We start from the raw sequence: 15,669 nt of genomic DNA on the forward strand, positions 1-15,669 counted from the left end.
TGATTTTGGTTTAACCAATAAGAATGCAATTTGGTCGGCTAAATCCCAAATTTCCAGCCCATCCCCGTTCGTTCAGTATCCAAGTAGATACCCAACAGGGTGCACCACGAGAAGGTGAGGATTGGACATTAGGTCAGAAGCCCTGGTCGGTTCTCCGCATTCCTTTAAAGGCTATGTGGAGGTCTCCTCTCAGTTATATAGCTTTGACCCTTAAGCTCCCCGTTAGAGAAAGTTAAGTGTGTTAAATATCATCTAAGTGTCTGAAAGATTATGTGTGATTATGATTACTTTGACTTAAAGCTTAACCGAAATGCTTTATTGCTTTTGTGGAGAGTTAGACACGTGAGAAGTATTATCTTCAGTGTACTCTTGTTGTCTTAGTTAGAACCAGACACGTGATATATGTTGTTTGAATGTTGTATATAATTTGGCTCAGTAAGAATAAACATATTGTTTTTGTTAATAGCGTGTCTGATCTTGTTTAGCCAATGCAGATCTCATAAAAATACCGAACCTGTGTGACCTAAGAGTAGTAATAGCCAAGACTGACTGATTAATTAATAGGAGTTACTCACGGCCGTCCCTAGGAATTTTGTCGCCCCGTACAGTAGCATATTTTGTAGCCCCTTCTCCCTGATTTTTCGTATTGTTTATGCCAACTTTTCCGCCCAGTGCAAATGCACGTCTTGCACCGTCGGTAGAGCCGGTCCTGGAGTTACCAGAGATTGAGTAAAATTGCGAGTTAATTTTGTGCTTAGCTGAATATTTCTCTTGTATGTAAGGGAAGGAACAACAATTCCTTTACGTGATCCTTAATGGTGCAGTCGATAAAAAAATAATAAATTTTTAAGGATCAATTCAAGTGAAATATGGCAAAATAGATTAAGGACTTAGCTCCAGCCAGAGGCTTTTCCTAAGTCTACAATTCAAGCCGTGCAAGACCATATTTACAGCCTTGAGAGATGGGGAGTAAAACTAAGTTAAGGACTAAAGGATTAAGATTAATTGCGAGTTTGTATGCATGAATTAGAAATTGAAGCTTACAGACAGTTTGAACTAGCTCAAGCAACTACGTTATAAATTAAATAAGAAAAATATTATAATGGCGCAGTAGACAACCATTCGTTAAATAATAAAAATAATTAAGTAAAAATAAATATAAATAATTTTACACTACCTTCAGGACCTGCTTTCAATCAATTTCTGATACGTCGCAACAGGAACATTCTTCCATTACTCATGCAAAGTCCCCCCCCCCTTTGCTGATGCGGTTTGGAGAGAATTCCGGTTCTAATTCGTCCTAGAATTTTCGTTGGGGGTTGAGATCTGGACCCGGAATCTGCCGGTCCAGCACATCAGCGTTGTTTTGTAGAAACCAGTCTGGGACACGCAATGCAGTATGGCATAGAGAATTGTCTTGCTGAAACGTGCAAGGGTTACTGCTGAAGTGCTTCTACAGCGTCGGAAGCATGAAGTTGTCTAGGTAGCCATCAGATGTCATTGTTTCAGGCACGTCCACCAATGGACCTAGCCTGATCCAACTGAGACATCCCTATAGCATTACCGTGCTCCCACGAAATTTAACAGTTGGAATGATGCAGTTCTGCCAGATTCATTCTTTAAATGCGAACACGACCATCAGAGTGAAACATTTGGAAGGATGATTTTTCACTCCACAGAACCCTTTTCCAATCATCTACAATCCAGGGATGGTGTGAAAGACACGTCGTTTGGCATTGATGGGGTTGTGATGCGTGGCTTGTTTGTAGTAGTGCTGACAGATGTACCTGCAGTATTTTCCTGGTTGATTGTGAGGTTCTCTGCTGATGATATGAACATTTCGAGACAGAGCTCGTCGATCTCGGTTGGTGAGTGTCTCTGGCTTTCCAGGGCGTTTTCTGCTGTAGTAGCACCATCAGCTTTCTATATACGATTGACATAAGCAACTATGGATTTTTGTATATTTAGACTGGTAGCAACGTCACGGACAGAAAGACCACCGATGTGACATCTGGTTACCATCCCACATTGGAAGTGCCTCAGTTAGCTGAACGTGTCATCTTGACATCGAGTACAGCGCAAAGCATGCAGCACATCCCATCTTTTATTATCAGACTTATGCAGACATTCCCTGAATATCCGAAATTTGCATGGCATGTAAGCAGTGGTGTAGCTAGAGCTTTTACCACCTGGAGCGGTTCCTGAGTTTGCCACTCCTCTCAATATACACCAAAAATACTACAAAAAGTCAAAACGACGTATAGGGAAATAAATTAAAACACTATGTTTATTTTGGTTGTAAGTATAGTTGTTAAAAACTAATTATTAATTAAGTAATAAAAAAAATTACTAAGTTAACATAAATAAACAAGAGCCTGTGTAGCTCAGTGGATGTGGCGTTTGCACACCACTGCGCTAGGCCGCACGAAGGAAGTCTTGGTTTCGAGTCTAGTCGGTGACTAGAGGAAATTTTTCTAAGCCTTTTTTCGACCGGTTCCCGAGTTAGTCGATCTCTGGCACGGGCAAGCAGGTTTTTCCTCCCGGAAACTCGGGTTTTTCGTCCTGTAAACTCAAGAAAATCGACCGTAGAACCCACATTATTTCAGACATTAAATATGTTGTGTTAGGGTTAGTGACCACGAGATGGCGGCACATTTGAGCCGTCTCTCTTCACTGCGTACCGCTTAATTAGTGATAGCCTTGGGCCATCTGTCTCTGATTGGGTACCAGTGGAGATTGAACTGCCCACTCAGTCTCCAAAAAGTTAGATAGGGCTAAATGGCCTCGCCTACTCCCGTATATACGGGAATAAAAAGGCGTTAGCTGATTTTTTTTTTTTTTGAACATAAATAAAAGAATCGTCGAAAAATAAAATTTTGTCTCACGTGAAAAATGCCACGCGGGGAGGACCGCCCCCCCCCCCCCCCCCAGCTACGCCACTGCACGTAAGGTCTCTAAATAGTGGTGCATGCAGAGGAGGTGGGGAAAGGCCCCCCCCCTCCCAAAGAAAAAGGAAAAACACTAGAAAAATTTCAAAAAATCTTTTCCTAATTAATAATTTTTTTATATTTTATTTATGTTGTGTCATGTCTTCTACTTCTAACTACTTATGAATTAGCGATCATTGCAGGTGCTCAGTCATAAGTCGTATGTGATGCATAGTGTGTATTCTCAAATTGTCTACTCAACACGCCGCTCCCCCCCCCCCCCAAAAAGATTAAATCCTGAATGCTCTACTATGTCCAAATACTTTTGTCAACATAATGCATATATCCCTATATCCATATTCGTAAATAAATAAATGATGATTACTTAAATTAAGGGGATATTAAATCCCGCATAGTTTTAAAACCGAATAAGAAACTCAAAGATTGGAATCAGAGAGTTTCTTGCCGAATATAGTAAACTATAAAGTATCGGCGACCACTGGCGTGAGCAAATGCAAGTGACCCTAGCACGTAGTGCAATACCGGAAGACTCGCAGCAAATTCGGTAAATTCTGATCGCTATTCTTAGGTATTTTCCATAATGTAAAAACACATTTCCTAGGAAATGTATGCTGTTATTACATTATGGTAAGGAGGTCTACCCAGACCGGTTTCAGCCTTTTTTGAGGCTTCATCAGTGAGTAGCTAGACCTAATACCAAAGTGTATAGCGAAAAGAACTTATATACTCTGCGATACGAGTTTCCAAACAGGTGCAACCATTAAGTTATTGCACTACGTGCTAGGGTCACTTGCATTTGCTCACGCCAGTGGTCGCCGATACTTTATAGTTTACTATATTCGGCAAGAAACTCTCTGATTCCAATCTTTGAGTTTCTTATTCGGTTTTAAAACTATGTGGGATTTAATATCCCCTTAATTTAAGTAATGTTTTCATTGCCGAAATGAAGCTTATTAGCTCTTTATACTTAAGTAAATGATGATTATGGTGGCCATGCTTGCTTTTCATATACCCTTCACAACATTTTCTCCTTTTACAGTTTCTTCACGATGCTTACTGCTACCTGAATGCACTAACAGCCATAAATATTTACCCCCCCATGAGGGGGCTCAACTCGCCCCAATAGGGACGGGGAGAAAAGGGAGGAAACTCCATATGAATAAATAAATAAATAAAATTGCAGATTCTTATGTTGCTTCCTAAGCTTTTCATAATCAATTGATGTTCCTTCTGCAGGAGGAATATCGTCGATATCAACTTTTTCGGACTTAAAGGAATATAACTTTTATGAATAGGATTCCCATGAAACCGGAAATAAAATGGAAAAATATAATTTATCTACAATTATTTATGGTTTTTATCAAAAAATTCAGTTGATTCGACAATAAAAAAAATAAAAAAAAACTCCTTGAATGATTTATGGGGCCCAAAATGAGACTTAGAAATGGATGCTTCGTAGTAGGTACAATAGGATCACTGAATCGTCTGCACATCGTTGCACTTGAGAGCCCCATGCGGAGAAAACGGTGTTTTGTGTGTACATATTTTGCAAAGCTGTTGATGACAACAATAACAATGTTACGTGTTTAACGTAATTTTTATACGCATATTTATTGGTTTTATGTTTCTTAAATGGTTATATCTCACTGATTAAGTCTAATTTGTACATTGTTGACTGCACGTATTATTCTTCTCTGAGATGTTTCCACTACATTTAAAATGTAGTGGAAAAAAAATGGATATATTTTTTTATATAATTTTGTTTTACCAAATTGTGTATGAGGTAAGATATAAGCAGGAATTGTCTCTTTGACTATATAAATATTTTCTAAAGAGAATGTGATACAGATCCTTGCTTAATACATTAAGTTTACAAAAAGTACACTTCACTCTATCGAATCGATATGTTTTGTATTGGTACCAACACCCAGCGCAAGAATTTTAAGTCTTTCGTATGTTGTAAGTTTACACCCTATTAGTTACGTGTCCGGATTATCTCTTCAAAGACACTTCGCAAATGAAATCAACACCACAACTAACACTAGGCTGTTTACTTTAATAGCGATGATTAAAAGGAGGGAAACTGAAGTAAAAGATACCCCCCCCCCTCCTCAGGGAAAAAACTCGTAATAATAGTTTGGGAATTCTCATAGCATCAGATGGTAAATGCGACAAAGAAATTAAGTAGAATAGAAATAATTAAGATAGCTTTTTTTTTTTTTTTAAATTGAAAACACTTAGGCTAAATACAGGTAACTGAAATATCTTTCTTAAGCAGCACGCTAAAATATCATGGACCAGTCAGTAACTCTCCGAAGATATTCAACTGAGAACATACTGCAGATGAAAATGATCTTTGATACAGAAAAATACATCTTGAATTCGTAGGAGTATATTGAGAAACCAAGCAATGGAAACCCTGGCTCTCAGTGGAAAATATTGACAGAATGCAGATGATTGATCATTTGTTATTCACAGTGAGTGTTATGGAATATCATAAACATCTTTAATTTAGGAGCAGAGGGGAGGGGAGCGACCGGTAACAGAATACATGGCACACAATGGATAAAAATATGGCTATTTTTACCCACTGTATGGTAAAGGCAGCTCAGGATGCCTCTTAAATCATCTGTTAGATTTTGATGAATTTTGGTATAGTGATCAATTATGGAGACAAACTAAGATTTGGTTTTGGTGCTGATGGACAATTTGAACTACTATTTTATATAATTTCATTTACATAGATCAGAATTTATATGTAATAGTATATATAAAATTCAGTTATATGAAATTTAATCTGTTGTTTGTATTTGTGCATTTCAGTTATCAAGGAAGATTGGAGAGCCAGTAACAGATATCCTGTATACTCTGGTGCTGTCATGATTAGAATTGGTCAGATAAATTTTTATCTGAATTTACCATGCATTATGTATTACTCTTGGGAATTTATGTAATGATTTAGGCAAAGGATACTTTGTCAGTCAGTGATTTCTGCACACAGTATGCTTATACTGCAGGATTTTATTGTGAGTGAATTAATGAGGTAACACAATATGTTTTTAATTTGTGGGTTATTAATGAGATAATTTATTCATCTTGATAATTTTGCTGAATATTATTACATTCATTATCAAAACAGCAAACCATGTATACAAAAATGTGTTATACATTTATATGACAAAAAAAAACACTTATTATCCACTGATCACTTTTACATACAGTAAATATGTCTAACACCATTTATATTTTCCAATAGTTTCTCTTGTCTCAGCAGTATACATTCAGCATATCATTAGTGATATTAAATTGCTTATAAATGAACTTTGATTGTAATATTAATGCCTCCAGAAGTATCTGTTTAAATGTAATTGGATGCCTTTAAACTGGTTTGTGATTTATTTTTTTATTATTATTATTATGTTTTTACACCTCCAGGGAGTCCAAAGACTCATCGAGAGGGCACCTACTCTATAGCTCTCCGTCTCCACCACTCAATCCACCAATCACAACGAACCGCAACTACTTTCATCATCTACACCAACGCCATCTACCTCCGACCACCACCACTGGTATTTTCACAGACAATCACAAATATCCATGCCCATGGTGGGATTCGAACTCACAGCCTTTTGGCTGGAGAGCAGATACGATAACCACTCTGCCAACCAGGATTTTAAATAATGAAATCGCTGGAAAAATAAAATCAACAATTGAGAGGAAAAAAGACTAAGGAAGAAAAAAAAAAGTATATTGAAATATGTGAATTATACTGATAATTGATCATTTATGTTTGTTTCATATTTATTGATTGCTATATTGATGACAAAGACCAAGAAGAATCAGAAGAGTGTTCTGTTACATGTGTAAATGCTTTTCAATCATCATTGTCAAAATTACCAATATGGAAGGTCAGACGGATTGGCCATTGGCATAATCAGCGATCTCTGGACTCAATGATGATATATTGGTGATGATTTTTTTTTTTTAAATACCAAAACTGACAGAGATTTAAAATAATCTTTTGTATTTGTAAGAAGCTTTTTCATTTGGTTACAAAGTAAATTATACGTCAAGAGAAATTACATTTTTTGTTTAATCATTACCCAAGTGTAAGCAAACAATATTTGCATGTGAAGTATCTTCACAACTAGACTACTTGTTATAGAGGATAATGAGTTCACACCACTTGCCTTAGTATCCCATAATGCACTTTCTTTCAGACCTGTATATTGCTATTCATTATGGAAAGATCACTACCTAGACCACTTTCAACCTTTTGGTTAACATAAATAAATATTGAAATTAGTATAGGTAGTGATCCTTCCTGCGATGTAAAGAAATATATAGGTCTTCAAGGAAGTGAACTTTGCATTATGGGATACTTAGGCAATAAATGCAAAGTCAATAGCCTCTACGTACAAGTAACCTGGTTGTGAAGATGCCTCACATGCAATAAATTAAGGATTAAACATTCTTGTTTAATCCTTAATTTATATGTATGAATTAAGGATTAAACAAGAATGTGATTTCTTGTCAGGTATAATTTAAAATAATCTTCATTATTAAATCACAGTGTAAAGATATATTTGTTCTAATACAAGATTAAAAATCACTCATCATCAATCTCTAATAAATGATATTCGTCCACATAAATATAATCAAATTCCTGGTATATATGTACTGTTGGGTAAAGGGGGGGGGGGTGTACAGGATATGACAATACTATGTGAAAAAGTTTACATTATTACTAATGTGCTATCAACAATTTTCTTCTGAATTAATCTGTTAGCTGTCAAGATGCCAATGTTATCAGATCCTATATTTGTCTTTGAAGGCTCTTCTTACTATATCAGCCCACCTCCAAGATCTTGATCTTCCTCTAAAAATTGAAGATACCAAGAAATAATATACTTGGCTTAATCCTTTATTCCAAGTATAAGCAAACAAAGTTTGCGTTTGAAGTATTTTCAGGACTGGAGCAACTTGTATAAGGAAGATAAGACCTCACATCACTTGTCTTAGTATCCCATAATGCAAAGCACATCTCCTTGCAGACATGTATAATGCTGTGCATTATGGGAAGGGTCACTACCCAGACTGGTTTTCGTGTTTAAGTGCAGGATTGCCTCTCCAAAAACTCGTGGGATCATTCAATAATGAGCGACCCGGAGGATCCAAATTCAGTATTGTTCCCCTAGTAATAGGCTCACCCCACCACCGGTCCACTCATATTTCATCTGGGGCGTAACAGCAACAGCCATGCCTCAGTTAAATTCATGAGCTAGAGCATTGCCATTCATCATCCAAGCTTCCAACCAGTTTCAACCTTTATTGAGGTCTCTTCAGTGGGAGTCAGACCCAGAGGTGATACTAAGGTTGAAGTAATGCAGAAGTCATATTTTCCTATACAAGTTGCCAAAAGGTATATAAGAAATTATATACTTGGTTTAATCCTTTATCCAAGTGTAAGCAAACAAAGTTTGCACCTGAAGTATTTTCAGGACTGGGGCAACTTGTATAAGGAAGCTGAGACATATGCGACAGTGAATAAATGAAACAATGCAATTGTAATGGGCAAAAGATCTAAAGTCATATTTTGGCACCCTCTAATGTTGTAAAAAAAAAAAAAAATTATAGCTGTGTGGGAATTGCTTTTAAGGTAATAGTCTCCCAAATTTTTGGCAAATTAATGCAATCGATATTTGTTCAGGTTAGGAGGATTCTTCATAGCCATGGCTAACTCAAAAAATAATCTTTCGGATCTGTAACGACTTCTGTTTTGAGTCAGCCATAGCTATGAAGAATTCTCCTAACCTGAACAAATGTTGGTTGCATTAGTTTGCCAAAAATTTATGAGACTGTTATCTTAAAGAGCAACTCCTACATAGCTGTAGTTTTTTTCTTTATTTTCTTTTTTTTTTTTTTCACAACATTAGAGGGTGCTAAAATAGGACTTTAGATCTTTTGTCCATTACAATTGTATCATTTGTTAATATATTATAAAAAAATTGTTTTTTTTTTATAATTTTTATTTCGGTAATACCTATTATGTTAATGAACCTACAAATTCAATTAGTAATGAACAATAATAGGTATTATTGTTCATTACCATAAACAATAATAGATGAACAATTTCAAGATATTGGCATACACATAAACCTCATTTTACAGAAATGACAAATCATATTGTCCAGTCAAGACTGATTGATATTTTTGTTTCCTCTGTGTACTAAAATTCATCAAAGTCCTGCCAAAATTCAATCATCAAGTATTTGTTTTAAGAAAATCTATGACCTGATGAACGATCATAATGCATTCTTTTGCTGTCAGCATTATTGGTATGTTGAAAAATGATGAAGACAAAAAAAAAAGGATCTTGCTAATTATGCTAGTTTGAAGTTACTCAACTGTAAATAAATTTTTTCTGGAAATGTCTTACCCTTTTTTTTATTTAAAAAAAATATAGCATTGGGGAGGGTGGGACTGAAGATCCAGACAGTATATCAAATTCATTCTTATTTACTGTTTGGTGTAAATCAAACTGTAATCTTAACTTCAACAATTATTGCAGACAACCATGCATTGCAACATTGTTTTCACCAGGTTATTATGATTAGTATATAATTTGCTTACCCTAAATGAGTTAATTGATATACATTGCTATAATAAATAAATATCATTTTAAAATTGTTAGATATTTATTTTATGCGTGGAGTAATTTGCTTATAAAGTTTTTATATTTTATAATGGTTAGGTTATTATTGTTACCCTTTTTTACATAACTCAATGTTTTAGGGTTAATTTTAGCATTTCTATAAATTAAAGATGCCAAAAGGTTATATTATTGGTTTAATCCTTTATCCAACTGCAAGCAAACAGTCTGCATGTGAAAGTCACTTCACAACTGGACTACTTGTATATAGAAGCTAATAACTTCACATCAATTCCTTTAATATCCCATAATGCAATGCACACATCCTTACAGACATGTATAATGCTTTACATTATAGGAACAGCCACTACCCAAACCAGTTTCAATATTTATTGAGGTCTCATCAGTGGCAGCCAGACGCAGAAGTGATACCAAGGTTGAAGTAATACAGAAGTCATATATCCATATACAAGTAGTCAAAATTTGTCACCTTATTACTAAAATACTCTGGATTAGAGATAAATATCGAAAGTTTTTCCACTTGGTTATACTATAAATTAAAGATGCCAAGCTCTTGGTTTCATCCTTTATCCAAGTGTAAGCAAACAAAATTTGCATGTCAATTGCATCACATCAGTTGCCTTAGTGTCCCATAATGCAAATTATATTTTTGGTTTTATCCTTTATCCAAGTGTAAGGATATACACATATTCTTACACTTGGATAAAGGATAAAACCAAGAATATAATTTCTTGGCATCTTTAATTTATAGTACAAGTATCCCTCGATTAACGTGGTTAATTAATCCTTCAATGTTACCGCATATATCAAAATCGCGTTAATCAAATCTAATAATCAATGGTAAAAATTACAATTCGTCCATGATCGATTACTGTATTAATAATTCGTTTTATATAGTACTCTTTTAGGAATGATAAAAAATAAATGCAAAGTAAATGTTTAATAAATACTTGTCCCTACATTATTTACTGCAATTCTTTTATCAAAAGAAGTTATCAAGAATCGTTTGAACAGTTTTAGTTTTGTTTCTTATCGGCATAAATTCTACGATAACAAGCAAAATGACTCTCCAGATCTCATCAAATAAGCAATAAAACATAAAGAAAAACACTGCAAATATAATACATGATGATACAAATTAAGTGGATATTGAATCCAACATTATTTCATTGCCGAATATATAGAAACTAAAAGTTTCGCCGGATGCAAGCATAAGCCACCTTATGGGCAACTCGTAGTAAAGATGGAGTAAGCTCCAGATCACTTTCCTTAGTATTTTCCATAATGTAAAGCATATCTCCTAGAGGACATGTATGATAAATAAGCCTTTGGCTCTCTATTTCAGTAATACATGATGGTTTATTTATTTTCAGTTACAATCTAGAAATTATTGATATAAAAATAATTTTTATATCAATAATTTGATATAAAAATTATTGATATTAAAAAAAAAAAACAACTAAAGCATACTATACTGACATCGGAAGTCGCGGTATCGCTCAGATACAATTTACTGTCAAATATCACAAACCTTTACATAACGTGTTAAACCAAACTGACAGAAAAAAAACAGTTTGGAATATCACTCTTAACATATGATTGCACAGCTACTCATGACCTCCAAGTTATACACTGAATTGTGTAAGAATATTTATAATAAACATTTTGCATGTATCTGTCTGATCAGATGAGAGCTCCGCAGGGTTAAAGGCACGTTAATCAAAACTCTCGCCTCATATATCAAGGGATTGCCGCAATTAATTTCGGCATGTTAAGCAAAACTGCATTAAGCAAGGGATACCTGTATAACCAAGTGAAAAAAATTTCAGTACCTATCTCTAATCCAGAGTATTTTAGTAATAAGGTGTGACACTTCTTAGCTATTTGTTTATGGAAATATGGCTTCTGCATTATTCAACCTTGGTATCACTTCTGGGTCTGGGTCAACCAGTCTGGATAGTGGCTCTTTCCATAATGCATAGCATTATACATGTCTGTAAGGATATGTGCATTGCATTATGGGATACTAAGGCAATTGATGTGAAGTCATCAGCCTCTATATAAAAGTAGCCCAGTCGTGAACTGACTTCACGTGCAAACTTTGTTTGCTTATAATAACTTGGTTTAATTCTTTATCCAAGTGTAAACAAACTAAGTTTTCTTGTGAAGTCACTTCACGACTGGGCTACTTGTAATATAGAGGCTGATGACTTCATCAGCCTGGCTCCCACTGATGAGACCTCATTTTCCATATTTTCCAAATTATCTGAAGTAGCCCTTTCCATAATTTAAAGCATTATACATATCCATAAGAATACGTGCATTGCATTATGGAATACTAAGGCAATTGATGTGAAGTCATTAGCTTCTACATACAAGTAGCCCAGTTGTGAAGTGACTTCACTTGCAGACTTTGTTTTCTTCACTTGATAAAGGATTAAACCAAGAATATAATTTCTTGGCATCTTTAATTTATAGTATAACAAAGTGGAAAAACTTTCAACATTTAACATTTCTAGTAAGCTATAATGTAATTCAAATTCTGCTTTACATTCTTTAAGAAACACTTTGGCAATGCTATTTGTTCTTATATCTGTCATAATTAACATTGATTTATCAGAGGTATCCTCTTTTTATAGCTTCCTCTTACAATGTATTTCTTTGAGAATATTATTATTCTGCCAGACCACTCCAGATTTATTTCTCAGAATAAACTTATACAATGTTATTATTATGGTATCCCTTATTGTTACTTATATATTTATATTAGTGTCACTTCCATTAAACAATGTCTCCCAGTTAATTTCTGAACACTTATATCCGTAGTTATCATTTTCGAAACTCCTCCCCATCATCATAGTCTTAATTCTCCTTCCATGGTTGCATGCTAAAAACTGCTATTAACCCGGTGTATGCAGCATTGAGTTTAGTACTACCTCTGCATTGGAGAAAGAAACTGAGGTGTATGGGAGGGAGATACTAGTGCTGTTGCATAACCTGAATATGAATTTTGCAGTATCAGCTCAGATTCTAAAAGTGTTCTTTTAGAATCTGAACTGGCTGTATAATTTGATTCTCAGCACATAGAAGATTCCACAGGAGTGGAAAGAATGTATGATAATTCTATTGTACAAGGGTGGTACAAAGGCTGATGTGTCTGTTTGTTGATCTATCAATATGTCTGGAGTGGTGGGCAAAGATTTTGGAAAAGTTAGTAAGAAATTGTATACAGAAATGGGTTGGCAGAGAATTTATACTTTGCAATGAGCAGCATAGGTTTACTAAGGGAAGGTCATGTTTGAGTAACTTGCTCACATTTTATAATAATATCAGGGTTGAGTTAGATAAGGGGAATGGATACACCGTGACGCTTTTTGACTTTGCTAAGGCTTTTGATACAATGCAGCATTAAAGACTGTTGCACAAGTTGGAGGATATGGGATTGGATTATAAATTAATAGTCTGAATAAGAGGCTGGCTGACTGACATATCAAAAAGTGGTGTATGGGGATGTGAGTCTACAAGATTTGAGGTGACCAGTGGTGTACTCCAGGGATCCATCATTGATCCACTGTTATTCAGTCTTCACATTAATGATATTGGGAAGGATTTAACGGTGTACAGCTATTTGCTGATGATGCAAAGATAAACAGGAAAATCAGGAATCCAACTTACAGAAAAACAGAATGCCACACTTACAGAATGATTTCAATAAACTAGAATTGTGGTCATGTGAAAATGACAGTCAATTTAATGTTAGTAAATGTAAAATTATGTGCTTGTGTAATGAGATAACTAATGGTTTATTATATTGGTAGGATTATGCTACAAGAAACTGACTGGGCTAGCGATCTTGGAGTTTTAATAAATAACAAGTTGAAGTTCAGGGGTTTTACTACATAACCAACTCAGAGAATAATGCTGAAATGAACCTTGATATGTAAGGATAAGGGAGTCCTTTTTGCCTCTTTACAAAGCTTTGATATATCATCATCATCTGGAACTGTTGTGTACAGACTGATCTTCTGGTTTCTGAGATGATACAAAAAGTGGGTGCAAAAGAGGAGACATTGAAAATTTGTGAACTTTGCACACTCATAGATTATGAGGAGACTGAGAATTTGTGGACTGTAGACACTTTCGGACATTGATATGATAGAGACCTACAAACTTTTGAATGGGTCGTACACAGGATACGACCCATTCAAAAGTTGGAATGGGTCGTATCAGCAGATGGAATTTTTCATTTTAGGGTGGGTGGAAAAAGACAAGAGAATATCTATGGAAGTTGAGAATAAATGAATGAATGCAATTAAGAAAGGGGTGTGAGCTAGATTTTTCTCTCATAGAATAGTGTGTGACTAGAATGGTTGTCTCTAGAGATTGCAAGTGCAGATAACATGAATGAATGAATTCAAGAGAAGGTATGACATATAATGTGAATGATGTGTGGCCTCCCTTGATGGCTTCGTAACTCCCTGGAAGTGTCTTATAATAATAATAATAATAATAATAATAATATAGCATTCCAAATTAAACTTTAATGTAAACATTCCCTCTCTAGTTAATGTAAACCCCCCCATAATTATTAATTGGAATGCTTTTAACACTTCTATAAATATAGTATGTTCATTTCGTTTCTGAATCCTTTAAAAACATTATTGATTATATGGCCTTTTTAAATGTAGCTCCCATCCATAAAGGATTGTATGGATGGGTAGTATATTCTAACTTGAGTGGACTGTGGATTTTTTATTATTAATTTTTATATTTTTTGTATTTCTTTCTTTTTTATTATTATATTTTTACATAATCTGGAACGCTGCTCTAGAGACCAAAAATGGAATGTTTTCAAGCTACTTCATGCCTCTAATAAGCAGGTTGGTAATCTCGCATGAAGTGATTATTCATCTTCCACCTAAAGATGATCACAAATATCCATGCCTGCAACAGGATTTGAACCTGCACCTTGTGGCTGAAGATCAGATATGCTAACTGCTCAGCTCAATTTACTCAACATATGGAACCAAAATATATATATATATATATATATATATTTAGATGGATATGATCACCACCAAATGATTTCCAGTTATTAACAATGTGATCCCATAAATTAAAATCTTCATGCAATCTTTTAAATAACTCCAGTTTTAACAGTATGATCCCATGGTTACATGAATTTATTAATTGCTGACCTGGTTGATAGAGTAGATTGCAGACCTGCTCTCCAATCAACACATTGCACATTTGAGTCCTCCCATGGCATGAATGTTTATGAATGTCTTTAGGTGATAGATAAATTTCTTGGTAATCCAAGATGACTGCTCTGCTTATTAAAGGCCTAATATTATTTAAAGTTTCGTGTTGATCTTTAGAGCAAGGTTTTCAAATTATCTAGTCCTCAGCCCACACACATAGTAGGAATATTAATGTAATATATAGGTCTTTGTGGATGTTGATTCCACAAAATCCAGTTAACTGACATTACTCTGACAATGGATTTCTCATTGTCAAACTGGGCACTATATTAATGAAATTATGTATTTTAATTTTGATTAGCAACTAAAATGAGTTCCAGAGAATCCTCTTGCAATCTTTTAAATAAACCCAGAATTTCTGTAACTTCTTTTCTTATAAATAGCTACTAACTAACCATGTAAATCATGTAATTCAGTTTTAGGCAGACATGCTTGTGATCTACAAAGCATATTGCTTGTCTTTGTTATCATAGAATCACCATAGATTTTAATTCTTGTGCTTAACCATAATGTGTGTTTAACATACAAGGAATATAAATTAAGGATTCCAAGAAATTATAACTTGGTATAATCTTTTATCTAAGTATAAGCAAACAAAGTTTGCACCTGAAGTATTTTCAGGACTTGGGCAACTCATATATATTATTATTATTATTATTATTGTTCCGGGAAACTCCAAGGAGTCGACAGACTCATCGAGGGAGGCCCTAACATCATGTTAAGAACAACTATTCAACATTCACACAGTATCTATCATACCTTGCCTTGAACTCATTCACGGTCGTAG

At 34.8% G+C, this 15,669-nt stretch overlaps 1 protein-coding gene across 2 annotated transcripts in view; it reads left to right on the top strand.

Annotated features, from left to right (window-relative positions):
* The first annotated feature begins 4,521 nt into the window (after positions 1 to 4,521).
* The window catches only part of LOC150099424 (uncharacterized), a 39,131-nt gene continuing 27,983 nt past the window's right edge, over positions 4,522 to 15,669 (top strand). The window contains exons 1-2 of one of the 2 annotated variants that reach the window (XM_090404024.1): positions 4,522 to 4,731; positions 5,772 to 5,991. The gene's annotated coding sequence lies outside the window, so the exon portion shown is untranslated. The remainder of the gene's footprint in view (positions 4,732 to 5,771; positions 5,992 to 15,669) is intronic. The other variant, XM_090404023.1, reaches the window with a different exon arrangement.

Source organism: Typopeltis vanoorti, chromosome 14 (genome assembly GCF_054136105.1).
Source record: "Typopeltis vanoorti isolate ZY-2024b chromosome 14, IOZ_Tvanoo_1.0, whole genome shotgun sequence".
NCBI lineage: Eukaryota > Metazoa > Arthropoda > Arachnida > Uropygi > Thelyphonidae > Typopeltis > Typopeltis vanoorti.